Source organism: Ochlerotatus camptorhynchus, unplaced genomic scaffold, assembly GCF_037179485.1.
Source record: "Ochlerotatus camptorhynchus isolate MF236.1 unplaced genomic scaffold, CSIRO-AGI_Acam_v1.1 ptg000004l, whole genome shotgun sequence".
Taxonomy (NCBI): domain Eukaryota; kingdom Metazoa; phylum Arthropoda; class Insecta; order Diptera; family Culicidae; genus Ochlerotatus; species Ochlerotatus camptorhynchus.
The window spans coordinates 1330921-1351508 of record NW_027040496.1 but is presented as its reverse complement, the minus strand read 5'-3'; the positions used below and the strand labels follow the sequence as shown (position 1 = coordinate 1351508).

Genomic DNA, 20588 nt, shown 5'->3' with positions numbered 1-20588 from the left:
ACATATCCACCATTTTGAGACAATCGAAGTTGAAGTTCGACAGATTATTTTTTTTAACTGTTTAGAAACAATACATTTTGTAATTCTATTTTTAATGTAGTCAGTGAATAATAACGTTGAAAATTCAGTAGAAACGGTAAAATCATTATTATGCTTTGAATTTCATGCTACAATATAGAAAAAAATACATAGGACATTTTGACTATTCAATTTGTACATCGGACGATTTTTCTCAATGACATAATCAATGAGTGTTACATTGGACGTTTTGTTCTACATGATACTAGATTCCCTTTCACAGATTTCAGAGTAGAGTACGTAGCTTTAGATTCGCCCGCCTTTAGAAAATGAGCACCAATCATGTAAGGCAGTCCGAATGACCGAAGTAACAATCATAAACCCATCATTTCAAACTGTACATTGGACAATTTTTGACCTATGATTATCTTAAATAAATGAAAGTAAAGTTGAATGGATGTTTTTGTATCACATACAATGATACAACAGCAATAGTTTGTATCGCTTAACTCGATTTGTTTACATTCGTTACTTAGGACCTTTTGAAAAGTGATGCGAGAAATCAGTAGGACCTATGCACAGGGCGAGTGCAGACAAATAAGCACCCCGCGAAGGAAATAAGATCCCGAAAGAGCATCCAAAAAGGAGCCACCACTACACGGCACGGGCGTTCTGCTGACTGTATTAAAACGAAACGCAGCGCTGTGGCAGCATCTCTAGGAGATGTTGTCTGTCAGCCACTTGGTTTTCGCTGTTTGGGGATTTAAATGACTCGAATCAAATTTGAAATTTCTTTCACATTCATTTTCTACGCCGTTGGCCGTAAGGTGATATGAGGAGTGAAGCGTTTTTCTCTTCAAACAAATTCAATGCCTGCAAGAATTGGCAAACTCCTAAAATATAATCATTATATTTCGTTGAACACCTTACAATTTGAGCAGTACCCGTTTTGGAAGTGGACAATCTGTTCAGTTCAAAAGCATGCTAGTTTTTCCCACTGCTCCCCTATTATCCTCTTGTTGAATTCAAGCATCGTGCTCGGAGAGATAGAGCGTGGAAAATAAGATCAAAACGGCTGTGAAAATCTCATCTCATTTCGTTTTGCATGTTGTATTTCCTATTTTATTGTTGTTGTTGTCGTTGAAATCCTATTCCCGTTAAAAAGTAGCGGAAAGACCGTTAGCGCGTGGGGACGACGGCGGCGTATTAAAAAAAATCCCCAGTGACTTATACGAACGATTAGAAGTGTCACCGAGCGGTTTCTCAAACGACCTGGCACCTGGCAGGCTCTGAGCGCAATCGGTAATCTCTAATCGTATCAAAGCAGTTGGAAGGATTTCCCATCTGATTTGCATTCAAAATCTAGTATAAAGTGTGCGCTCTTTCCCGGAACGAGATGACTCTATGTGCGGCTTTTCTTTTGCGACTTGAGATTTGCGATTGATTTCTATCTATGTATTACAACGATCTCTCCTAATAGATGATAACAGAACTGTTTACCCGGATTTTCCCATTAACCTTTATCTTACCACAGACAAACAGGCATAACGCTATTGAATATTGTTGATATCAATACATAGTTCTTAAAATACTATTGTCAACTGATAACCACACTGTGGTGGGCAATGCGCTCAACAGATGCCATTAGTGTTCCAACGTCAAACTTCACAGGTGAGCATTATAATGAACAAATTTTAGATTTTATCTCTCAGAATTTCATGAAACTTCGCATAATTGTTCGCTAGGGACAATGAACCAATGTTGTAATGGAATTCAGCCATTTTGACTCTCGGTAATTCTTGAAAATGGCGTATTCTACATCATAGCACAAAAATGGTTAATCTAATCGAAATAACGTCTGACACTAAGTTGTAGAGCAGCGTCGCCAGTGGTGTAGTGGTAAGCGTGATTACCTCTCACCCCAGCAGGCCTGGGTTCAATCCCAGTCGGCGTCGCCGGGATGTTCTGAGGCATAACATCTCTGATCACGCCTTCCTTCGGAAGGAAAGTAAAGCCGTTAGTCCCCGGTTCATGAGTTGATGGGTAGATAGGTAGGGTCTAGGTGTGAGAGCTGCTTCCCTGGCGTCACGACGCGTCGGTAACATTGGTGCTCAGCACGGAAAACAAATCAAGAAGAAAAAAAAGATGCTCGAAAGCATTTCAAACTGAACAATGATTTAGGTCTTAAGTAACATTGACAGATTCTCTTCGTAGACTTTCTCTTTGAATCGTCATGGCCATGTTAAGACATTTCCAGATAATTTCAACACACAGATCGATGAAAAAAGCTATTATCTAGTTTTTTATACGACAAAAACGACAAGAAACGCTTCAGTACTCAAGTTATTAATGAAAGAGAAAGTCGGTGAAGAGAATCGACCAATGTTACTTAGGACATAATGTATTGTTCAGCTTGATTAAAAAAAAACATATGAAAGGTTGCTGAGCTAACTCTCTCTTACACAAATCCATGTCATCACAAGTCTCATCAAAATTTTCAAAATCCTTTTTTGCATGCATGCATTCCATATTTATATTAGTAAAAGTGACATGAAATGAATTTTATTCACAATTAACCGCTGTCCTGAACGTAGAAAAGCAATCATTTTTTAAATAAACAAGTTAACTGATATTATATAATAGCATCATGGCGCAAGGGGTAATCAACTCTGCACACTGTGCCGAAACACATTGTAACACTGATCGGCACGTCATACATGGCACACGAAGGCAAGTGTGATACAAAATATAATATTCAATACTTCAAAGTAAGGGGAAAAGGTAAATTTTGTTGACAGTGCCACTGCATTTTTTTGTCGTTTTTCCAGCTAAATGGTCCTCAATAATAATAAGATATTGTATAATTGACGAGACACTCCATGTCCTTATGCCTTTTGCGGAAAAAACCTCTACGGAAAGTCCACACGGCTTTTGAGAGATGTTCATAGTTTCGAAAGAATTTTTGTTTTTGAGGAAGCCCAAACGAATAAGCCGTAAAATGGGCTTGAATACATAACGTAACGTATGGCTCCAGATAGCCATAGAATCCGGACCGAGCGCCAATCAGGCTTGCTTCCACTCACTTCCTATAAAACATTATTTTTCGGAATTATGAAATCATTAGGTATTATAATGATAGCTAGTAGTTGTAAGTCACAAGATAATGTTGTAAACTAGATGTTTGACACATAAAACCTGTCATTATTGCTTTCAGTGCGTCACAATCAGCGATTTTACGACTCGTGAGCGCTCACTCTGAGTGAACGCTTACGAGTCATAAATTCGCTGACTGTGACGCACTGAAAGCGAAATTGACAGGTTTTATGTGTCAAATACATACCTTCCAACCTCTTCTTGTTTCTGACAAGTACAAACTTTCATTATAGCATCCAATTATTCCATAATTCCGACAAACATTTTTAATAGCGAAGTGAGTGGAAGTAACCCTGGCGCCAATTGTATGGGTAAGGAGAATTATAAATTTCAGTTACGATTGCAGGGCTCATGTACGATCTCAACAACAGCCCGGTGCCAAACAATCCTGCCGAACTGTGGAGGCTGGTGGAGTCAGTACATCCCGTATTCACTGACGACAACAGCAATAATAAGAAAGATGCTGCTAACAGAATTGTAAAATTAGATTACGGAGAAAATCTGACTCACGGTATTATTGAACGCAATTGGAACCACCAGCAGATTCAGGAAGACTAATATGCGATTCCAGCATGACCAAGAAAGGATATGAAATATGAAGGAACAACAAGCAGATACAAGGAAGTGATAGTCATCAAACGACTGCACCAGTAAGATCCTGGACCGATATTTGGATTCTGTTGGAAATTATTCGATGGGAGATGTGGATACACGTATAAAAAGTAAAAATTTGAGAGCCATGATGATAAAGAAGGGGAGCTTCGACCAGGAAATTGGAGCTCTGTTCATAGTGACTATGTGACTACTACTAGGTTTCAAAAAGGAAGCTCTAGTATGTGGAAATATTATAAGTTGAGTTTTGGAAGCGTTGGGAGAAATTTTCCATTTTTTGTAAATAACAAGAGAAAATATATAAACTTTTCTGCAGTCTGCTGCAAATAACATGAAGACTTCTTCCTTTAGCGGAAATGCTTGTGTCATCAGCGAACAAAGATTTGTGGCAACCCTGAGGCAAATCAGGGAGGTCAGAAGGGAAAATGTTATACAATATAGGCCCAAGAATGCTACCCTGAGGAACTCCTGCTCTAACAGGTAGTCGATTAGATTTGGAATTTTGATAATTTACCTGCAGAGTTCTGTCAGTTCAATAATTTTGAACTAATTTCATAATATAGAGTGGAAAATTAAACTTGTTCAATTTATATATAGAAGAGCAACTCCAGTTGAGTGGCCTTCAGATTTGTTTGAATGAATTAAATTGGTTACTCTTAAGAGTTGATGAGTAGTTGAATGCCCATGGCGAAATCCAAACTGCTCATCTGTAAAAATTGAGTTCGTATTGATGTGAAGCATCATTCTATTTAAAATTATCTTTTCAAAAATTTACTTATTGAAGAAAGCAAACTTATTAGACGGTAGCTAGAAGCTTCAGCTGGATTTTTATCCGGCTTCAAAATTGGAACAACTTTTGCATTTTTCCATTTATCAGGAAAGTATGCCAAATGGAAACATCTGCTAAACAATTTTACCAAGAAAGACAAGGTACTCTCTAGGATTTTTTGATGAGGATATAGAAAATTCCATCATCACTTCGAGCTTTCATATTATGAAACTTTTTAGTTATAGACCTTACTTCGTCCAAATCAGTCCCCCAGGAATCATCAAAAATATTTTCCCGAGAGAAAATATTCAGAAAATCCCGAGCAACCTGATTCTCAATAGGACTAGTAAGACCCAAACTGAAATTATGGGAACTCTCGAATTGCTTAGCAAAGTTTCTGAGCTTTTTCCAAATTTGTGATCAAAATTTTACCACCTTCTTTAAGCGCTGGAATAGGCTTTTGAGGTTTTTTCAAATTTTTTGTGAGTTTCCAAAAGTGTTTGGAACTCGGGTCTAACTTAAAAACATTATTTTCAAAAGTTTTGTTCCTCAGGGGAGAGAATCGCTTTATAATTTGTTTTTTGCAAATCCCGCCAGATAACTTTCATGGCAAACGGTGCCGGTGGTGTAGTGGTAAGCGTGATTACCTCTCACCCCAACAGGCCAGGGTTCAATCCCAGTCGGCGCCGCCGGGATGTTCTGAGGCATAACATCTCTGATCACGCCTTCCTTCGGATGGGAAGTAAAGCCGTTGGTCCCCGGTTCATGAGTTGATGAGTCGATAGGTAGGGTCCAGGTGTGGGAGCTGCCTTTCTGGCACGTCGGTAGCATTGGTGCTCAGCACGAAAAACAAGATCGACGGAAAAAAAAATAAAAAAACTTTCATGGCAGGATCGCGTGTTCTTTGATATTGTCTCCTACGGACATTTTTAAGACGGATCAAGAGCTGAAGATCGTCGTCTATTATAATTGTATCGAATTTAACCTCGCATTTTGGTTTGCAAAGGAATGTTTGGATCGAAGTTATATTCCATAATTGTTCGATATTGTTCCCAATCAGCTCTATGGTAATTGAAAGTAGAGCTGTTGGGATTGGAAATTATTTCTTGGGATATTTCAAAAGTTTCTGGAAGGTGATCAGAACCTAAGTCAGCATGGGCTACAAAGTTGACATGAATCAGTTAAGACCAAATCAATAGTTGAGGGATCTCTTGCTGAAGAAAAGCATGTTGGGCTGTTTGGATATTGAATAGTGTAATAACCTGCAGAACAATCATCAAACAGAATATTACCATTGGAATTGCTTTGAGCATTATTCCATGAGCGGTGTTTTGCATTAAAATCTCCAATAATGAAGAATTTAGACCTATGACGGGTAAGTTTCTCAAGGTCACCCTTGAGAAAATTCTTTTGCTGGCCTACGCATTGAAATGGCAAATAGGCAGCTATAAACGTAAGTTGTCCAAATTTTGTTTCAACAGAAACTCCCAAAGTTCCAAAAACTTTGGTTTCAAATGAAGAAAGCATTTTATGTTTGATTCGTGTATGAACAATGATGGCAACGCCACCACAGGGTCCATCAAGACGATCATTTCTATAAATGAAATAATTTGCGTGCTTCTTAACCTTATGATCAGGTTTAAGGAACGTTTCAGTTATAACGGCAATATGCACGTTATGAACTCTCAAAAAGTTAAATAGCTCGTCTTCATTATCTTTAATAGATCGAGCATTCCAATTTAAAATATTTAATGCTTAAAAATCCATTACTGAATTTTAAAGTCATGACAATATTGTTTGCAAATTTTTCTCCAGTTTGAATAGCATCAAACATGGAGTTAGATTTAAGCATATCAGAAATCATATCAATTAATGATTTCTGTAAAAATTCCATTTAAGGGGGAGTCATGCTTCCTAAGTCAAAATTGTCAAAATTTCCGTTAGAATTACGTTGGCTAGTATTTTGATTTCTACCCGCTGCAATAGCAGCATGGGTAGCTCCATTAACTCGCTGAACATTGTTAGCAGCGAGGGGAGTAGGCATAGGTGAAAAAATTGAAGCAGGGGTGATATTTGTACTTACGGGTACGAATGTAGAATTTGTTCCTCGCTGACCGTTGTTAACAGCAGAGTAATTTGTACCTGGTCGGAAACGTGGAACGTTTCCTACCTGTAGCTTAGAACGAGATTGAAGGATCGCTTTGCGAGTCTTACATTTCCAAAAATTGGATTTGTGGTTTTCACCACAATTTGAACATTTAAATTTCTTAGGATCTTCCTTCACAGGACAGTCGTCCTTTGCGTTAGAGGAATCACCACAATTCATGCATTTAGCTGACATGTAGCAATTTTTAGTTTCGTGACCCCATCCCTGGCACTTACGGCACTGAGTGAGGGTTTTTGAAATTTCCTCCAGTCTTCCTGAAGTGTTCCCACTTCACTCGGACATGGAGCATAAGGCTAGCTTTTTCTAAGGCCTTAAGGTTGTTTAGTTCACTAGACTTGAAGTGAACTAAATAAAAATCATTAGAAATCCCGTTGCGCGAATCGCCAGGACGGGATTTCATTTTCATTTTGATTATTTGGAGTGGCACAACTCCAAGTAATTTTGCCAGTTCATGATCCAGGGATTCACCACTGGGCAGTCCTTTGTGCTGCTTCTCAGTAAGATACATGAGAAGACATTTAAATCCGTCGAAGGTTTCAGCCAATACACGGCATTCACCCCGACGTCCAATTTGTAGTGAAAACTTAACTTTCACGAAGTTCAAAAGTTCCATGCGAAGAGCATGGAAATCGGAAGTGGTTATCACAATAGGGGGAATCTTTTCCTTCTTGGCATTAAGCCGGGAAAGTTTACTAGAATTTTCTTAGATGATGGATCATTCTCATCATCCGTGAGCAAATCAAATTTATTACTCAAATTAATTTCATCAGAAGGGGGATCAAGAGTTTGCCCCTTTTTTTAGCGTTTAGGCGCCATGGCGGCAGTAAATTTTTATCCAAATCGACTTCCAAGCAGATTACTATAAGAATCTGAAGGATCGAAATGGAATTTTCCAAATCGATATCCAAGAAGAATTACCTCAGGTAGGGTCCAAACAAGGATCGAAGAGGAATAATAGATAAACAAGGTAGAAATTTGACAGGTTGAGCACTGACAAGTGCTGTTTAAATTTGTTGTAGCTTTAGGTAGTAGTAACACTTCCTTCAGCAAAAAGCAAATAGATCCGTACGGCAAGAGAGCACGATGCGGATTGTTTCGTAAATGACTAATCTCAGTGGTTTCCTGAGTCTCCTGTTCAAAAGTTTTATACCATGAACGAAGTAGTTTACTCTACCATAAAAAATGAGGCCTTTTCAGACGAATTCAGTACCCAACCACGGCTACTGAAACTGGGAAGTTACTGCAGTCTACTGTCGCCGATATTTTAGGTCGAGTCTTTACTTCCTGTTTTTTAGATTGTATCATTTCCCGAGTAGCAGGATGAAAATGCATAGAATCTTCCACCGACGAACGGTTCATAACTTTGTTCTCCTGCTCCAGCTTCTGTCATCAGTCACACTTCTTTTTCTAACGGAGGGGCTGCATTTCGAGTGTCACCTCCTTTTAGCGAATGACTGGCAACGAATTCGTTTAATATTGAAATTTATCTTGAAATTTATGTTCTCATATTTTTTTGTTTTTCATATGCGAGAACTTGAAACTGTAAACAAATAAATCTTAAAAGTCATACCTGCAGGGATGCTAAACTCATGGAATACTGAGACTGATACCTTGATGGCCATACTTCGGTACGTTCGGCACAACGCTTGACCCAGCTTTCGGCACAGATAATGTACTCGGCACACATTGAAATGTGCAGAGTTGAACACCCCTTGTCATGGCGTAAATCTTCTGCAATTACTACATTACAAAAATGATTAATGTTATCTTCTTCTTTAAAATAGATTACAAATGGGTGAAGTAATGCAATAGGGTTGTTATCTGAATGCTTAAATAAAACAGCAAAACCATTTAATTCCACTTAATTTATTTTGGTACCCATGACAGATTTTGACTACAATGTGCAGTCTTCATCAGAGTCATTCAGACTAAAGACTGATCCCATAGGTTAAAATATCAAGGTCACAGGTATAAAAATGAAACTAAAACGATCGGAACCTACCTACCTAATAATAACCAAAGATTTAAGTAAAGTGAAGGAGAAATGATCATCATAATGAAGTAATGAAATTGGGTTGCTAGCGAAAACCCAAAACTTGATCTTCATAAAAAAATAACTCATATACGAAAAAAAAACATTATTATTATTATTTAATTTTATTCATCGGACTATTGTCTACATGAAACAACCTTAAAGCTAAAACAATTCAAGTGTTTCTAATCCGTGCCAAAAAGCGAGATGAAGATTCCCCAAATTCGAATAATTCTTCGACAGCCGTAAACGTACGCATCATAGTTGTTAGTGGTTCGTTGTAACCGAACGCCGTTTGATGGTACCGCGGTTGGAGAAGGGCACCACTTCGTAATGTTCTCGGTGGTACTCGGATATCCAACAGCGAGAGAAGCCTCGAGCAGTCGACCTCACCATTCAATAGCTTGGCAACAAAAACTGCTTGCTGATTTTTCCGTCGGCATTCCAGAGTATCCAAGCTCAGCAGATTGCAGCGATCAGAATACGGCGGGAGATTTTGCGGATCACGCCATGGTAGATTACGTAATGCTATCCTGATAAACTTGCGCTGAACACTTTCGATCCTCAAGCTCTAAGTCAACTGATGAGGAAACCAGACCAAGGAGGCATTTTCCAGGATTGGTCGCACAAGTGAGCAATAGAGAGCTTTCAGGCAGTGTGGGTCAATGAAGTCCTTCGATATTTTCGACACAAAACCTAGCTGGCGATTCGCCTTTGTGATCAGAGCAGAGCGGTGGAGGTTGAACGTCAACTTATGGTCCAGTAGAAAACCAAGATCGCTGAACTGGTCGGTTCTTTGAAGAACCACACCGTTGATGGCATAGTCAAAAACAATCGGCTGCCTGATGCGGTAATACGACATTACCATACATTTAGGAATGCTGAGGGTAAGCTTATTCCGACGACACCAATCAACGAACAGATCCAATACCGATTGAAGACGAATGCAATCCTCAGCAGTCCGCACCACGAAGTACAGCTTTAGGTCATCGGCATATGTAAGCTTACAGCCATCTCCAAGTAGAAGAAGTGCGTCGTTGATGTACAACACAAACAGCAACGGGCCAAGATTGCTACCCTGTGGTACACCTGACGAGTTCATGAAATACGAGGAAGTACTGGAATCGAGTTTCACTCGCAGAGACCTGTCAGTCAAGTAGGAACACAACCACGAAGTCAAACGGTCCGACGCACCGAGTTTGGATAGCTTTGCCAACATAATGACATGGTTGATCGTATCAAACGCTGCTTTTAGATCAGTGTTTTTGAGTTTTTGATATTTAACACATGAGCCTAAATTTTCAAGGAAAAATATAAAAACATATTGCGACCTCTGTGTACAAACCATAAAAACAAATACAATCAATGTTTTTCAATACAAAATCAATTTTTTACTAAAATTATATTTTTTTTATAAAAAGTGGTTTTTAAGACCTATCATTTGATATTTTGATCTTTGGAATCGGCTCAGTGGTTCAAAAGTCATGAATTAAAAAAAAAAGTCATTTTTGTTTCGTTAATTTCTATTTCATCGATCTTGTTTTTCGTCGATCTTGTTTTCCATACTGAATAGCAATGCTCCCACACCTGGACCATACCTATCGACCCAATGAGCATAGCAATGAACATATTTTCATGGACGCAATTTTGATTTTGAACGAAAAAAACTGCTTTTGAATTTTTGAAAATTAACTGTATTTGTTGCTTGGATTTAGTGCATCATTTAACAACATAAACTACATCACACAAGGCATGGATATGCGATCTCAGTTTCTAAATTTTCCACCACAACGAACGCAGCAGGTGCCGAAAAAGGCTGGAATTCGATTTCTTCCCAGCGGGATAACCGAGTAGGGGGATTTTATTACCTTCATTCGACCGTAGGAACAACCCGAAAAACCAACGTCAGATTTTGTGGCAAATTAATTTACAACCCCACAATCAGTATTATTAGATTAGGGTACGTTCTCCGTCAGCCTTTCTCACAGTTCCACAGGAATTGAAGAGGGGGTGGTAGAATGATGCCACAGCTTTTACAGCGCATAGATTTCTTTGACGCGAAGTGGCTGAACATAAATAAGCTCAACCGCTACTGCTGCTGGTGAGAAGAAGAGCGTTTCGATGTATAATTTTGCATGCGATGAAACACGGGCATAATGGATGTAGAAGCAGCGGATTATCACCGATTATAGTGCTAATCATAATTATGATTGCTAAAGATTTTAAATTCTTGTGGTGACATTATGCAACATTTCACTAGAATCCACCTGAAACCAAGCTAGATATTAAAGCATCCTTCCAATGGCAAAATCTTTGGTTTACCTAAGTGTTGAAATAATGCCCATATCGTTGATATTTTTCTCATCAGTAATGTTGTGCATGGACATGGACGTTCAAGCCGCACGCTAAACCTCAAATTATCTAAAACCACAAGTAGTGCTGTTGCATTAAGCCCTAAATCTAGAGTATAATCACTCGTGCATGCTGTATGTAATGTGCCGAACCAGACTGATAATCGGTTAGCGGTTAAACCGGATACCACCGGAGTGTTTACATATTGATTATGCTAAATGAAGATTTATCTCTCGGTTGACTTGATATCCTTGCTCGGTTCACGTGTAGTGTTGGATTGTCGGTCGGTTTACGGCGCGCGACTAGATATGCCTAGAACTTGGTGTTGCGTGTAGGAGTGAATGTTGAAGATAAAATTGATTACTGGAGTTCTGTCAGCATCATGTTGGGAAAAGGGTTCAAGTGATGACGGATGTGTAGTTAGGGTGTATTCTGTCATACTCTGTTCTAAATGGAGTCCCATGATGAAGGTAAACACAAGTACGCGCAAAATAAGTGCATCCTATCCTAATGTCAAGCATCTCTTAACGTCTTAAGCAGTAATTTTATGATATGAATCTCGTTGCTACTAGGAAAATTCTACTAAATGTACCGGATAGATGCTTTTAGATGTATTTTCTAGAGAAACAAAATCAAGAAGTCGTCCTCCCAGGCCACCCATCCGGTTTGTCTCGGCTTCCATGAAAAAGGCATTAAAAGATTAGCATCACTTGTGTAATCTCCTCGTTGACAAGGGAGGGAAAATGTTTTGCAAGCTGAAAAACAGTAGGCGAGCAAAAAATACAGTGGTGGCAAAAGGCACATTATTTGCGGTTGTTGGTTTTCCCTTTTTTTCGTTTTTTTTCTGTTTCTAGATGTGGTCACAACAATACTGTCACTAAGCCGGAGGGAAGCAAGTCAGCAAATGACTCCAGAAGATGATATATTTTTGTGAATTAAATGGTCTGCGGGACTGATTTTGTTGTTGTTGCTTTCATTGTAATGGGAAGTAACAAGTGGATTGTTTAAATGATCTTTATTTTTAGTTTAACTTGGACGATTACCATATAAATTTTTACTAAGTGATTTAATTGCTTTCTTCATCTTTAGGTATGGGCAAAATTCAAAATTTGTTTTACAGAATTAGTCCTAGACTTAGTACACGGTCGACCACCTTGGTGGGATTGGTTTGTTTTGTTTTTAGAATTTGAAGAGAAACTACTTAATACTACTATTTACAGCTTAAAACTAACCTACTCTACTATATACACTTAACCTACTATGTACAAATTGCTTATTAAAGCATGTTCAGAAAGATTGCATTTTTGAATAAATTTAGTTGTCATATCATCAATTTTGGAATCTACTTTGGGAATTTCTGCCTCTTGATGGAGGTCTGCTATTCTTGTGTCGAATGGACGATCTAGGATCATCCTCAACACTCTATTCTGTGCAACCTGGATTTTGTTCCTGTGGGTCTGAGCGCACGATTCCCACACCGGGGCGGCATAGAAGATCGCGGGGGCTATGATCTGTTTGTAAACAGCCAGTTTGTTTTGCCTTGAGAGGCGGGATCTGCGGCAAATGAGCGGATACAAACACCTAACCAAGGCGGAGCACTTAACTAGGGTTTTCTCTATGTGCGAGCGGAACAGGAGCTTCTCATCGAACAACATCCCGAGATAAGTAACATCAGTGGACCACTCGACCCTTGTACCATCCATTATTACGGTACAGGAGGGAGACGGTTTAAGTTTTAATGATTGTCTGTAAAGGAACATGATCGCTTGGGTTTTCGAGGCGTTGATTTTGATTTTCCACGTGGTGGCATAATCAGTAAAGGTGTCAAGGCATCGTTGGAGCTTGTTCGTAATTTCACGAGGCATCCTACCCTTGACGGCTATCGCGGTGTCATCTGCGAACAGAAAGAACACGCAACCGTCTCCTAGAGGAGGGATGTCCGACGTGTAGATGCTGTAAAGCAGTGGTCCCAGCAGACTCCCTTGCGGAACACCTGCTGGGATCGGAAATTGTCCCGAAAGGGAACTATTCAACGACACCCTGAACGACCTTTGCTGGAGATAGTTACGGGTGATTTTCACAAGGTATGGTGGAAAGTTGGAGTTACAAAGCTTGTATATAAGTCCGTCGTGCCAGACATTGTCAAACGCCTTTTCGACGTCTAACAAGGCCATGGCTGTGGACTTGGATACAGCTTTGTTACTTCGGATGTTATTCATCACCCGCACTAGCTGATGATTGGTGGAATGCCCCTTGCGGAACCCGAACTGTTCCGGAAGAAGAATGTCATGTTCCTCCACAAACTTGTTTAGTCGGCTGAGGATCAATTTTTCGAACAGCTTGCTCAGCGCTGAGAGCAGGCTAATCGGTCTGTAGCTTGACGGTAGTGAAGGGTCTTTCCCAGGTTTGCGGATCGGGATGATTTTTGCCACCTTCCAGATGCTTGGAAAGTAGTGCAGCTCCAAGCATCTGTTGAGGATGGCAGCCAGCAGCGAGTGCACCCTCGCGCTGAGATTTTTCAACTCTAGGTTGAATATTCCGTCAAACCCGGGAGCCTTCATGTTCGTACTGTGTTTCAGCGCTGAGCAAATTTGTTCCTCTGTAATCCGTTCTTCTGGAGGGACGGCACAAGGGGAGGCATCTAACGTCTGGACGCACTGCACAACCTGGTTCTCGAGTGGACTTGGGATTGTAGAGCCAAGCAAATGCGACTGGGCAATGTGCTCCCCAATCGCATTGGCCTTCTCTTCGTTGGTGATAAGCCGTTCGTCATTGACTCTAAGTGGTGGAATGGGCTTGGGGTGAGACTTCAGCACCTTGGCAACCTTCCAGAATGGTCTGGAACGGTCGTCCAGGTTCTGAACGAGCCGCCCGAAACTCTCGTTCCGGATTGAGACCATTCTGGAAGCGATCTGCCGATTCAGATCGACCATTTCGTATTTACGCTGCAGATCCCCAGTCCGCTGAAACTGGCGTCTACGAACATTTCTGAGCCGAATCAAGAGTTTGGTGTGGGAATCAATTGCTTGAAACTTACCCCTCACAGGAACTCGTCGAACGCACTCTTCGTCAGCCACGGATATGGCTTGATGGAGACCCTCCAGGGCCCGGTCGATGTCATCCACTGTGTCGAGCGGTGGGTTGTCGTCGATGTGGCGGTCGACCACGCGTCGAAACTGGACCCAGTTGACTCGATGGTAGTCCTTCCGCTGGCACGGTGCAGGGGCCACGTTGTAGCCCAGCTCGGTCAGCACCGGTTGGTGGTCCGAACTCAGGTCGTTGACGGCAACCGGCTTGGCTAATCTGGTGTTTGCCAAGAACAGGTCCAGCGTCGATGGGTTGCCCGTCGGTGATGTGAAGGTTGGTCCGTCCGGAAACCAGACGGAATAGAGACCATGCTGGGAATGGTCGAATAGCAGGCGGCCGTTCTGGTTCTGCTGGTAGTTCCGCCAGGCCTCGTGCCGGGCGTTCAGGTCCCCTCCGATTACAAAGCGGGCATTGGTGTGGGTTATGATGGCAAGGTCGTTCTTGAACTGCTGTGCTGTACCATTGCTAACGGTACATTGCCGGGGGCAGTAGACAACGATGAACCGGACGTTTCCGGGCGATGTTTCCACCTCAACGCCGACGGCCTCGATGATGGAAGTGCGGTAGTGGGGTAGGGTGCAGTACTTGATGCCTTTCTTGATGATGACCGCGACACCGCCCCCCCTGGAGCTGGTGCGATCAAGCCGGACAATGCTGTGGTCGGGCAGCCAGAAGCTGTCACCGGTCTTGAGGTGGGTCTCGGTGAGAAGGCCCACGTCGATGTCGTGCTTGCGGAGGAAGTCTGCAAGCTCAATGTTTTTCGCCCCTACGGAGCGAGCGTTCCAGTTGGCGATCTTTATGGGTTCACGGTCCATAATTAGCGACGAAGGAGATGATAGCTTGGAGCTGTTGTGTTCTTGTTGCGCAGGTGCGCTTGATGATGATGGCCTGGGCCAACAGTGTGACGATCTCATCCGTTGACAGCGGAGAATCGTCTGTAGCTTCACCGGTTGTACCGGCCAATCCCGGAGCAGGGGGATCCGTCGATGGCCCGGAGGCTTGACCGGGTACTGCAGCGGCAGCCAACTGGGCAGCAGCCAACTGTTGGTTGAGCGGGAGCGGCGGCAACACTGGAATTGGCCGTGGTTGGACCGGTGATAACGGAGGAAAGTTCTGCGCGTTGTTTTCTGGAACCTTCTTGCGACCGGGCTGGCTGTTGGACGAGGCCTTCTTCCGGATCTCGGCGTATTCGGCCCGCTTCGGACAGGCCTTACTCGTGGCCTTGTGGGCGGCACCGCAGTTGGCGCATGTGGGAGTGGCTTCCTCGATGCTGTCGCAGTTGTCGATCTTGTGGTTTTTGCCGCATTTGATGCAGCGGCTGGCCATGCGGCAATTCCTGGTGCCGTGCCCGAACAATAGGCAGTTCGAGCACTGAGTGACGCCACGGTGGGTGGGTTTATACCGCTCCCACTTCACTACGATGTGGAACAGTGTGCGTGTAGTCTGGAGATCCGTCACGGTTGTGGAGTTCTTCTCCAGATGGACCAGGTAGAGCTGGTCACGATACTTGATGGCCTTGCTGCGGGTCATCTTGTGGACTTCGACCGGCTTGAGGCCGTTCGCCTTAATCTCGTCCATTAAGGTGGTGGTGTCCATGTCGTGGAGCCCGCGCAGCACCACTTTCAGCGGCTTGGTGGCCTCGATGTCGTGGGAGAAGTACTCCAGCTTCATTCTGTCCAAGAGGGCCTGAACTGCGTTGAAGTGTTTTTCGGCCGGGACCATCAGTTTGTAGCCTTCCGTGCACCGTTGAATGGTGCAGCGAAGGCCCTGCTTAATGTAGAAATCCAGCTGCTCCCATAGCCCGGGAGGGAAGCCCTTCACATAGAAGGGTGGCAACTTAACTTTTTTCGGCACCGTCTCAGGGTCCGACTGTGGCTGGGCTCCGTTCTGCAGGGCGGAGAACGGATTGTTGCTCAGCAGCTTTTTTGCTGCTGATACGGTGGCGCTGCTGTCTTCAGGTCTGGGTCGTTTAGTTCCGGGAGGCCCCGGCTGCGGGTCCGCAACGCCTGTCGGGATGGGCAATGGGGTTTTCTTCTGCTTCTTCTGGGCTGGCTCGGTGGTCGCGCCGTCTCCTGGGAGAGTCTGTTTTCCCGGTAAACCGGCACTCGCGTTACCGCGCGATTTCTTACCCATGGCTGGGTCAGCGAGAGCGTCACTACACAACGCGGAGCTAATTCGACTTGCGAACGAACGAACGAAACTAGAGAGAATTCAAATCGACTGAACTGCTCAACAGTCTGGCAGCGAATGATGTGTGTAACAAGTGGAACGCGTAGAGTTGATTTTATATCCAAGTGATTTCTAAGAATTATTTATATGGATCTTTAAAATTAAGGTTTTGTTCTACTTGTTGATGTAGTCACTCATTTTGAGGCAATTTAATGGATAGGCTCGGCACCCTTTGTCTTTTGACGATGAGAAGTAGTAGTATAATTACTTGTATTTCCATTGATCAATGTGGTACATTTGTTGTTATATTTCAATTAACTTGACCTGAAGGGACTCCAAAGCTTTGGATTTGAATTGGATAGTTTGACAACTAGTTTACATCATTCATTCGCCCTCGAGGACACATTTAGTTAGAATTGAAATGGTGGTTATAACAGATGCATCACAAACTAGAGCATCTATTCCCCATGCTAAACACAAAAGATTTCATTATATATTCTCAAAACTTAATAGAATAAATGTATGGTAGATTTTTACAACAGATGTCGCAAAAAAAAAATACGGAATTTTATTTTGCATGCTGAAAACCGAATTTTTTTTCGAAAAAAAAAAATGATTTTTTTTTGAATAAATCACAGCACGAAAACGGCGTAGGGTTTTTGATCTAATTTCCGTCCTACTAAGCACAACGCGCACTTTACCTCTCATTTCTGAACGAGTTTTAATTGAAAATGGAATATTTCTGTCAAAGATGACTTCTAAATTTATTCACCGTTCCATACGTACCGTTAGATTTGATAAAGAGTCACAAATTGTTGAGATATTGTTTAAAATCTAATACTGCTTCTTGATTCTAAATTCGTTCTACGAGTTTCAATTCCTTCCAAATGCATTGAAATGCCATTAGATTTTCTTCGTCCTACGGATAAACGTAGAAAAAGGGGATTCGCTAGGAGCACTTCTTTTGTTTTGAAAACAATGAGCGTAAATATTCATACAATGGGCTCTAACAGGATTTATGTTGTAGCTAATGAACTAACGCATCGGAACAAACCTATTTTTGATTTGTAAACGGTGAAGTCATTGATATTATTGAAGTTTTCTGATCGATAGAACGGAAATGGGCGATTACGACGAAGTAGCGCTCTACCCTATCTAATCAAAATGACCTCTGAGACAAAGTTGTAAAAAACTGGATTGCCTTTTCACACTAAAAAAAAATCACAAATAAACTATTGAAAACTAAAAAGTGCATTATTAAATTTCAAAACTTTTGTTTATTTGAAAGCTTATCAAAAATTCTAACTTTTCTTAATTAGACACAATTTTGACCAAAATCGTTAAACATAAACTTTAAGGAAAATATGTGAACTTTTCTATCACGCAATATTTATGTAATTTGCGCAAAGAAACAATTTTCTGGACTAAAAAAATATGTTTTCTGCATAAAAGCCAATCAAAATTATTTGTGGAAAAATAGTTCAAAATTTGTACTAATATAGTTGATGTTCTACGATTTTGGTCAATTTCGAAGTGTCCTTCTTCTTCTTCTTCTTCTTCTTTTTTTTTCTTCTTCCTCGCAATTTAAGCTTATTGCATAGTGGTGCTTAGTGTGCTAAATTGTACACCCAACCGGGGGGATGTAAGATTTGCTTACAATTATGTGGGATTCATGATCAGAGGATGTTAGTGGAGAGACCCCGTATGATGCAAAGTCTGAAAGTTGCACCCCAAAGGTGCATGGTGAAACAAACTTCACTGACAATTTTTGGTGCACCGTTCTGGTGAATGGAGGAGCAAGCTTTATTGAAAATTTCTGGTGCAAAATTTGCATCGCTCTGATAAATGAAATGAACGGAAAATTGCTGGTGGATAATCTATACCATTCTGGTGAACGGATGGGCAAGCTTTTTTGAAAATGTTGGTCTTAAATTTGCATCCTTCTGCTGAATAGAGAAACAAACTTTAATAATAATTTCTGGTGTAAAAGTTGCACCATTCTGATGATTAGAGAGAAGCTGCTTTGCAGAAAATTTATGATTAAAAATCTGAAAATAGGGGCAAGCTTTATTTGGTGGAAATCCTGCAACATTTTGATGATAGAAGAAGCAAGCTATATTGAAAATGTCTGGTGGAAAACGGAAAAAGGAAAAAGGAAATCTGCACCAATCAGAAGATTGGAAAAGCAATTTTTATTGAACATTAACGGCGGAAAATTTGCATCGTTCTGATCAATTTAAATTTGCTGGTGTAAAATTGTATGGGGCAAGTTTGTTTTGAAAATTTCTGGTGTAAGATTTACAACAATCTGCTGCATGGCGAGGCAAGCTGAATTGAAAACTCCGGTAGTAAAAATTGTACAGTTCTAGAGGGGCAAGCTTTATTGAACATTTTTGCCAGAAAAACTACATCGTTTTGGTGAATGAGCGGACAACATAAACTTGACTTCCGAGAAGAACCTTAAGAGTATTGAATTCAGAGAACAGTTTTAAAAGAAAAGATTTCTGGGGATGACTCCATGAAAATTCTGCGAATAATTTCTAGTGAATTCTGCAGATAGTTCCAAAAAAATCAAGAAGAATACCGAGAGAATCAAATTTTGAATAAAATTCCAAAGGGATGTTGAGAAAATTTCAAGGAAATTCCGAGGATAAAGCTCATTCTGGGAAGAATTTCTGGAGAATGCAGAGGAAACTCTTCTGAAACTTTAGGGGAATTGGTGTTCTGGGAAAAAAAAAGTTCTAAAATATTCCGAGAAGAACCTCAAGGATATTGAATTCTTATGATAGTTCCTAAATATTTCTGGGGAGAATTCAAAGAAAATTCTCCGGATAATGTCTAGTGCATCTTGTAGATAGTTCCAAGATAATTTCGAAAAGAAAACCGAGAAAATCAAATTTTGAGTGAAATTCCAAACGGATTTCAAGCGAAATTTCAAGCGAAATTATAATTTCTAGTTCATTCAGCTCCAAGATGTTCTGAGAAAAAAATCACGAAGAGTATATAATATAATTCCAGTGGACTTCTGTGAAGAATTTTAAAAGAGCTCTTAGGAGAGATCTAAAAAAATCCGAAAAGAACCTCAAGGATATTGAATTCTGAGGGCAGTTCCAAAGGATTTCTGGGAAGTATTCCAAGAAAATTCTGAGCATAATTTCTAGTGAATCCTGCAGATAGTTCCAAGATAATTCCGAAAAGAATACCGAGAAAATTGAATTTTGAGTGAAATTCTAAAAGGATTTTGAGGAAAATTTCAAGGGAGTACCGATAATTGCTGGCTTATTCCGGTAATAATTTTTTTGAGGAAATTCTTCTGAAACTCTAAGAGAATTTCAGTTCCAAGGTGTTCTGAGTAAAAGTCAAGAAGAGTTCTAAAAATAATTCCAGAGGACTTCTGAGAAGAATTTCAGAGAGTTCTAAAAATTTCGAAAAGAACCTCAAGGAATTATGAGGTTGGAATTATTCGCAACTGTACAAAGTTTAAAGACAGCTTTTGGATTCCCTAATTGAAAAGTGGGTATTAGTTTGCCATTGAACTTTGGTCTATTGTTGTCTTACTAAAAAATCGCATAAGAATCTTCTCTGAAAATTTCAAGTCATTTGTTACCGGGGTTAAAAAGCTACAGCTGTTTATGTGCGTTGCAATAAATTCGGGTTTGCCCTTTGTATCATTTTCATTTTTCATTTTGCAGCGTTTGGTGGGGCAATGGGAGCGCAAGTCAATCCAAAGCCGAGGATAAAGGAAGGGTAATGGCTGAATAGTCTATGCGGACCACTTGAACGCCATGGGAAAAGGAAGGGATTGAAGAGGTCGGTTATTGAGGGGTTTTGAGGAAATGACACATAGTACTAAATTTGTGTTGCAAAATGTAAAGAAACCGAAAATCCATCTCCCACTGATTCATCCTTTCACATATATACCATATTGATATTTTAAAGCAACCATCAAAATAAACAGACAATATATGAAAAGGCTAGTTGCCTCCCTAAGCGGACCCCCGCATCCTAACTCTTTTGTTAATCTACTTAATGTTATTAGGCTGTCTAAATTTTCTTATTTAAGTTCGTTTGATGATTATGATATCTCATTAGTCTAATTTAATAATTAATTGAATTCTCTAATTTACCTAATCAATCATAACTCATGCTTTATTAAGTACCTAAACTGCTATGTAATCTAAAATTTAACGTGTTTCAAGTAATTTTGACTTTGATCTATATTTATTATA

The 20588-nt window shown here is 40.7% G+C and overlaps 2 protein-coding genes across 2 annotated transcripts in view; one reads left to right on the top strand and one right to left on the bottom strand.

Annotated features, from left to right (window-relative positions):
* Dh44 (diuretic hormone 44) overlaps window positions 1–20588 on the bottom strand; it is a 145254-nt gene that overhangs the window by 110653 nt on the left and 14013 nt on the right. The window lies entirely within an intron of this gene.
* The window catches only part of LOC135714370 (8-oxo-dGDP phosphatase NUDT18-like), a 249672-nt gene continuing 236580 nt past the window's right edge, over window positions 7497–20588 (top strand). The window contains exon 1 of the mRNA XM_065237751.1: window positions 7497–7503. The gene's annotated coding sequence lies outside the window, so the exon portion shown is untranslated. The remainder of the gene's footprint in view (window positions 7504–20588) is intronic.